Here is an 8,866-nt window from a genome sequence, read left to right on the forward strand (position 1 = left end):
CAATATATATACAGTACCAGTCAGAAGTTTGGACACACCAACTCATTCAAGGGTTTTTCTTTAATTTTTACTATTTTCTACATTGTAGAATAACAGTGAAGACCTCTAAACTATGAAATAACACATATGGAATCATGTAGTAACCCAAAAAGTGTTAAACAAATCAAAATATATTTTATATTTGAGATTCTTCAAATAGCCACCCTTTGCCATTATGACAGCTTTGCAAACTATTGGCATTCTCTCAACCAGCTTCACCTGAAATGCTTTTCCAACAGTCTTGAAGGAGTTCCCACATATGCTGAGCACTTGTTGGCTGTTTTTCCTTCACTCTGCGGTCCGACTCATCCCAAACCAACTCAATTGGGTTGAGGTCGGGCGATTGTGGAGACCAGGTCATCTGATGCAGCACACCATCACTCTCCTTCTTGGTCAAATAGCCCTTACACAGCCTGGAAGTGTGTTGGGTCATTGTCCTGTTGAAAAACAAATGATAGTCCCACTAAGCCCAAACCAGATGGGATGGTGTAGCGCTGCAGAATGTTGTGGTAGCCATACTGGTTAAGTGTGCCTTGAATTCAAAATGAATCACAGACAGTGTCACCAGCAATGCACCCCCACACCATAACAGCTCCTCCTCCACGCTTTACGGTGGGATCTATACATGCAGAGATCATCCATTCACCCACACTGCGTCTCACAAAGACATGGCAGTTGGAACCAAAAATCTCGAATTTGGACTCCAGACCAAAGGACACATTTCCACCGGTCTAATGTCCATTGCTCGTGTTTGTGTTTCTTGACCCAAGCAGGTCTCTTCTTCTTATTGGTGTCCTTTGGTAGTGGTTTCTTTGCAGCAATTTGACCATGAAGGCTTGATTCACACAGTCCCCTCTGAAGAGTTGATGTTGAGATGTGTCGGTGACTTGAACTCTGTGAAGCATTTATTTGGGCTGCAATTTCTGAGGCTGGTAACTTAATGCAGCAGAGGTAACGATTAGTTACCGGAGTGTAACTCCAGTTCTATGAGTGGAGCGGAGCCCCATAGGGGAGCTCTGCTCCTATTGGTTTACCCACTGCCCTAAGGCAGCATCAGCCTGAGACAAAATTATGCACACACCTGCAGCCAATAGGAGTACAGGTGTCCCTATAAGAGGGGATGCTTCCCCTCAATCAGCCTCCCGAGATATTTATCTTCAGCGAGACTAGAGAGGGTCGGCAGGGCCTTAAGTCCTATGGGGCTCCGCTCCACTCATAGAACTGGAGTTACACTCCGGTAACTAATCGTTCTATATCGTGGAGCTCCGCCCCATAGGGGAGTTCTGCTCCTATTGGTTTAAGGCGGAGCGTAGTGCTCCAAAATGTACTCCCTGCCGAGCCCAACACTTCCCATCAAAATGAAAAGGTCAGGCCTAGCAATGGCTGCAACCAATTCCCGCAGTACTGTAACCACTGTCACCCTACAAGTGTCACAATATACTGCGTCATCGGTTAAAAACCCGCCCCACCTAGTCCAATGGCAACACCAATGACTAGTGGGCAGATCACCAGAATACAGGCCATACTAATCTGTACTAGCAGATAGATGGTACCTCAATACCCTGTTACAATACTACCGACCACTAATGGAATGACACAAAGTGTCACTCTACATTGTGTACACGGCAGGCCGCCTCACTCAATCAATGGAACCCCAGAGATTAGTGGGCAGATCCCAGAACATGATTCATACTAATCTGAACAAGCAGATAGATGACGTCACATTCCGTCAAATTGTCATGACCGGTCTAATAGTATCGTAACAAAGTTACTACTATTATCCCCCATCATTCCGCCTCACTCCAGTGAATTACTGGTGGGCAGATCAATACATGCCCTCTACTGTACTGAACCTGTCAGTCAGGAGTCATGCAAAAAATATGTCCTTCTATCAGAAGCGGACCTAATAGAGACCCTGTCTCCACAGTCCTGCATTCCTCTCCTCCTAGCTCAAAGTCTCCCTTCAGCCACGCTGAGTACAGACTGAGCCAAAGAGTTAGAAGACATATCCAAGAGATAGAAACTGATAAATGGAGACGGTGTTGACCATGACGCCGCTCTACATATATCCTCTACCCCTGTTCCTCTGAAAAGGGCAGTAGAAGCTGCTACACCACGATTGGAGTGAGCTCTGATACCCTGAGGCAATTGTCGCCCCGCTGCCTCATAAGCTGTCTCAATGCCCTCACAGAGCCAATGAGACAGACGCTGTTTTGAAAGTTGTCTACCTAGTGCAGCAGCACCATGACACACAAACAGCTGAGGCGATGACCTAATCGCTGCTGTGCGCTCGACGTAACACGCCAAGGCGTGCACTGGTCACAGGCGATGGAGCCTTTCCTCACTCCTCTCCCTATGAGGAGAGGGAGAAAAAGCCCACAGCTCCACAGTCTGTGATCTATATGAACTCATAATAACCTTCGGCACAAATGCCGGGTTAGGACGTAACACCGCTCTGCTCAGATCGCCATTAATGGCCAGGCAGTCGGGTCTCGTCGAAAGAGCACACAAATCACTAACACGCTTAGCCGTAGTCAAAGCGAGCAACAGTGCTGTCTTCAAAGACAGCATCTTGAGGGGTATTTGATTCAATGGCTCGAACGGCGACTTACATAGCGCTTCGAGTACCAAAGCCAAATCCCACTGAGGAAGCGTGGCTCTAGGTGTTGGCCTAAGCCGCCGCGTTCCTAATAGGAAACGTTTCACTAGAGGGTGGCTAAAGACATTGTCTCTGCCAAACCCCTCGTGACAAGCTGAAATCGCCGCTGCAAACACCTTAATGGTGGCGGGCGATCTCTGCTTGTCAAACATAAGCTGTAGGAAAGAGAGAATAATCTCAACCTGACAGCTCATGGGGTCTACACCTTGTGTGACACACCATTGTGAAAACACGTTCCATCTACTGGCATACATCTTAGAAGTGGAACTGGCACGTGAACCCTGTATGGTCCTGATCACCGCATCAGATAACCCACGGCGCTCTAGCCTGTCCCTCTCAGCAGCCAGTCCTTCAGTGGTTGGCCAATTATGGGCAACTGCCCTATCGTGCCCCCCGCCTGAAACAACGCGTCCCGTCGATGTGGAATTGGCCAAGGTGGCGCAATCAACATCTGACTCATCTCCGCAAACCAAGGAGCCCCTGGGCGATCGGGGGCTACCAGTATCACTGACAGCCCTCCTGACCTCACCCTGGCTAACAGTGGGAGAATGCAGGACAGCGGAGGGAATGCATACAGAAGAACTCTCGGCCATCGGTGGTGCGCAAAGGCGTCTCTTCCTAGTGGCGGTTCTTCCTGTTCCCTCAGAGAGAACCATAGGGGACATTGCGCGTTCACACGTGACGCGAATAGATCCCCCTCGGCTCTCCCGAACTGTTCCCAAATTTGGAGAACAATGTCCGGATGCAGACACCACTCGTCGTCTCGAGGACCCCCTCTTGACATGAGGTCTGCTCCTACGTTCAAGTAGCCCGGAATGTGTGCTGCTCTCAATGAGCGAAGGTGCTCGTGAGCCCACAGCCACAATTCCTCTGCCGCGCGATGGAGAGCAGGAGACCTGACTCCTCCCTGTCGATTTATGTGGGCTACTGTGGTCCGGTTGTCTGACCAGACCAGCACATCTCGACCCCGAAGGGTAGACGCGAAGTGGGTGAAAATAAGTCGAACCGTTTCCAACTCCAAGAGGTTGATGTGGCGACTCGAAAGAGGCCACACACCTCCTATCGCTTGGGTCTGACATGTCCCTCCCCATCCAGTCAGAGACGCATCTGTGAACACTGTGATGTAAGAGGACACTTTGCCTATAGGGACTCCGTGCGTGAGAACGCGCGGGTTTCTCCAATAGTTCAGATCTGCACTGAGCGAGAGGGGAACCACCACCAACCGATGACGTTGACGCAATGGGTCTAGTCTTAGTTGGGCGAACCATCGCTGCATCCTGCGCATGTGCAGGAGTCCCAGCGGAACCACAGAGTGGGCTGACGACATGAGACCCAAGAGTGACATGATCGACAGCGCCGTCACCATGTGATTCGGACGACACTTCCTTAGGGCTAGCAACAAGGTTACCCTTCGGGGATCCGAAATTCGAGCCCTCATCATTACAGTGTCTAGCTGTATCCCCAGGTAGACAATCTGATGACTGGGCCAGGTCGCGCTCTTTTTCCAATTCTCAGCGAACCCCAGACGTGTGAAATGAATCACTGTCTGTGTTGTGTAAGTGATCACCAGCTCTGCTGACGGGGCGAGAACCAGTAGGTCGTCTAGGTAGGCTAGTAGCCGTATTCCCTGACGACGCAACGGTTCCAATGCCGCCTCCACACACTTGGAAAACGTGCGAGGTGCCAGGGCATACCCAATGGCGTATTCGTACGCCACCCCTTGAAAGGCGAATCGCAGAAACTTCCTGTGACGCGGCTGTACCGGCACATGAAAGTACGCATCCTTTAGGACTATGCTCGTACAAAAGTCTCCTTTCTGGACACATTCCAGCAGACTTTTTGTCGTTAGCATTCGAAAGGGCCGTTTGGTTATGCTCTCGTTGAGAATGCGTAAATCCAATATTGGCCTCATTCCCCCCTTCGTTTTGGGCACCAGGAAGTAGGGCGAATATAGCCCCTTGTTCCTTTGCTCCTGGGGAACCACTGTGACCACCTCCTTCGCCAAAAGTTCCGTAATCTTTGAAACCAGAGCGGCCACTTTTTCGGGCGTTTTCATCACCATCTCCACCACTCCCCTGAATGGGGGTGGGGTCCGATGGAATTGGAGAGCATAACCCTTCTGCAACGTCTGTTCTAGCCAGCGTGAGAAGGTGCAGCTTCGCTGCCACTGCCAGCAATACAGAGAAAGCGGCCGAGCGCAAAGCTGTGGTACATTCAGTAGGAAGGACCTGTATTCCTCTATGGCCCTTGCCGCCGCTGTTCCCCAACACTGAGGTGGTGGAACAGCCCAAGGCGGGCCTCCCATGAAAGGGAGAGGAAACATTAGTGCGTTCTGAACCAGAAGGAAGGGCAGAGACGTCAGTTAAACCCGTAACCGTCATATTCCTGCCCTCCGTGAACGCAGTGCGGGTCTGAATTGCACTGACCGAGGCCACAGCCTGCGACAGGGCACCATCCCCAGCAAGCGATTGCGTCATCGTAGATGACTGCAATTCGCTATTAGAGCCCCTCACTACAATACTCCTAGGAGTCTGTAATATGAGGTCTCTGTGAGGTAACACAAGGCGGCGCCTTGATACCTTCTTAACCTTCACCTTCTGTGTGTGTTCAACTCTGTACCTCTGGTGGGTTGAGTCACGCTCAGTGTGGTGAGTATTAGCGCGTTCTGTGAGAGGTGGGGGCGCCGATACGTTGGTTATTCCTGTAACCTTAGTAATCCGGCCCTCCGTGAACGCAGCATGGGTCTGAATCGCACTAACCGAGACCTTAGTCTGCGATAGTGCGCCATCCCCAAAGAGCGGCTGCGTCATCATGTCTCCTGACTGAGACTGCAGTCTGCTATGAGAGGCACTCACTACAGTACTCCTTGGAGTCTGTAATGTGAGGTCTCTTTGAGATAACCTAAGACGGTGCCTTGGTATCTTTTTCCCTTTCACCTCCTGTGTATGCTCAGCTCTGCACCTTTGGTGGGCTGAATTACACTCAGTGTGGTGAGCATTGGCGCGTTCTAAGAGAGGTGGGGGCGCCGATACGTTGGTTACTTTCGTGACCGTGGTAATCAGGCCCTCCGTGAACGCAGCATGGGTCTGAATCGCACTAACAGAGACCTTAGTCTGCGATAGTGCGCCATCCCCAAATAGCGGCTGTGTCATCATGTCAGTGTCTGACCGAGACTGCAGCCTGCTATGTGAGACACTCACTACAGCACTCCTAGGAGTCTGTAATGTGAGGTTTCTATGAGGTAACACAAGGCGGCGCCTTGATACCTTATTAACATTCACCTCCTGTGTGTGCTCAGCTCTGCACCCCTGGTGGGCTGAGCTACACTCAGTGTGGTGAGCATCAGCACATTCTGAGAGAAACGGGGCCGCGATATGTTGGTTAAACCCGTAACCGTAGTATTCCGGCCCTCCTTGAATGCAGCACGGGTCTGAACTGCACTGACAGAGGCCTTAGCCTGAGACAGTGCGCCATCCCCGAATAGCGGTTGCATCATCCTGTCACTATTTGACTGAGACTGCAGCCTGCTATGTGAGACACTCACTACAGCACTCCTAGGAGTCTGTAAAGTGAGGTCTTCATAAGGTAACATCTTAAAATTAATATCCTTTTTATACCTACCTTATGTGTGCGCTCAGCAACGCACCGTGGTGGGCTGAGCTGCACTCGAGTGGTAAGAGAGAGAGCGAGAGTGAGGAAGGGCGAACGCTCTCGGATGTATTATGGAAAGGGGGCTCTTTTTTTGACAAAGTCAGGTAGAGCCAACTCTTTATTACACACATCAACAAAAAACATTCTCCTCCATACACTCAACGGTAGGGTGGGGGGGGGGGGAACAGTGGGCTCAGTCACACCAGGCGTTGCGCCGTCTTCCCTTCTCTCCCCCTCACCATGTCATAAACGGCGTCTCTTCTGGCCGCCCTTCGGGTGATGCCAGGATGACGCTTGAATGACCTCTCTCGCCGGCGGAAATGGTCAGCACCTCTGGCGCTGCAGGGGGGGGGGGGCGCTCCCTTGCTGCTGGAGGCCGCCGTCTGACGCCAAGCTGTAGCGAGAGTAACGGCCGCCCTCCATCATGTCCACTTCCGGGTTGGAGGGAATGGGGGGCAGCTTAATCTCCCGCTGTTTAGCAGCCCACTCAATGAGACCTGAAAATTCAGAGCACAGAGAGGCTGTGGCGTCATCATCCAGGGATGTAAATGACCTCACACTTTCCTGAGGGAAAAGGGGTGTTAAACATCTGGGTCAGTGTAATGAATTGTTCCAATAGAATATTCATTTCTTCCCCAATAGCCCTGTCATCTCCTGAGTCAGCGCCTTCAGATGATGCCTCAGAAGCTGAGGCTAACACTGATAGCACATCCTCAAGAGGAATATCCTCCCTAAAAATGCCCAACGCTGCTTCCTCTCCTTCAAAAAAGGAGGGCGCAGCTGGCGCATAGTGGGGGATTAATGAGGCCGTCCCTGGCGTGCTGTGTCCCTCAACCCACGAAACATAAGTTGGGGGGGGGGTCGACAGCCACCAAGGGGAACAGCAACATTGAGCTCTGAAAATAGCTTTTGTTAAATACTTACCCTATGGATAAGCTTGGTGTGCTCATTGTAGGACAACGTCGATGATCTGGAAAATCGACGCCGTTTTCTTCGTCCTGAGTCTTCTCTTCGTCTCTTCTTGGCTTCTTCAGTCTAGTCCAGTCGCTGAAGATAAAGGGAGGCTGATTGAGGGGAGGCATCCCCTCTTATAGGGACACCTGCACTCCTATTGGCTGCAGGTGTGTGCATAATTTTGTCTCAGGCTGATGCTGCCTTAGGGCAGTGGGTAAACCAATAGGAGCAGAGCTCCCCTATGGGGCGGAGCTCCACGATATAGAACTCTGGGTCTTCCATTCCTGTCCAAACTTTTGACTGGTAGTGTATATAATTTTATTTTTATTGTGTCTGTTTTGCATGTTATTTTGGCATTAACAAGTGTCACATATCAGTTTGCAAACAATGTAAAAAATAAAAAGTAGAATCATTTGAGTTAATAAAGCCCCATACGAACATGGCCTCTTTTTTGCTTTCTTGAGTAAGGCACTCCAAAATGCAGGTGTTTCAGCCTAGCTCAGTGCTTTCTGTGGTGATGGGGCAGCCAGCAGAAAATACGGAGCGTAGGGGTTGGTAATATTCTCCAGTTGCGCCGTGATTTGCTCAGTGTTCTGTCACTCATTGGGACACTACGTCACCGCAAAATCTACGGGAGAGCTCGAAAATTCAAGCCCCTTGGGTGCTGCCATAGAGTTACATTAGAAGTGCCCATCCAAGAAGGCTCAAGGCCATTGGCCAAAGATAAAATTACGTCAAATCACGTTATATCTACCGTAGCTTTGATTGGACTGATCATGTCAACATCATACTTTCAAAATCTTAGCTAGCAAGCTGGCAGTCATCATCATGAATCAAGTTGACAATCTACTGGCAAATCCTTTTCAATACTTGTCATATGAAGAGAAATGATGAAGAGAAATTACAGATAAAATATATCAGTGCTCATCGGCAATTGGACATAAACATTACACAAAAAGTTGGAAATCGCAAATTCAACAATGAGTGGTTTGGAAGGAATCAATGTTATTATTATCATTATTATTATTATTATTATTATTATTATTATTATTATTATTATTATTATTATTATTATTATTAACTGCAAGCATTGCAAAGAAATCACTAGCCTGCTATTCAGTGGAGTGGGTGTGTGGTCCAAGTCTGGGTTTAAGGGTCTCTTTCCAAGCTTAAAATGATAAACATTCAACATTGGCCATGCTGTCAATCCAGCATGACTTCTGCCGCATTCAAAACAACTGGAAACTCGTAAATGGGAAATCTCAGACTTAAGTGAGTTCAAGACAACTGGGAACTCTGAAAAAAATGAGCTCCGACTGGGAAAATACGTTTTGAACGGTCATCCAACTCGGAATTCCAAGTCGGGAACTCGGGCCTCTTTCTAGAGCTCCGACCTGAAGATCACTGATGTCATGATTCGACCTTGTTATTTTCTGAGTTCCCAGTTGTCTTGAAAGCCCCATAAATCCAGAGAATCCCAGACTTTGATGACAAAGTTTGATGACAAAACTTGCCAACGAAGGACCGCCGCGCCACCTTCCTGTTCAAGTGAGCACAGCACAA

The sequence above is a fragment of the Coregonus lavaretus genome (assembly GCF_964263955.1).
Source record: "Coregonus lavaretus genome assembly, chromosome: 26".
Classification (NCBI taxonomy): domain Eukaryota; kingdom Metazoa; phylum Chordata; class Actinopteri; order Salmoniformes; family Salmonidae; genus Coregonus; species Coregonus lavaretus.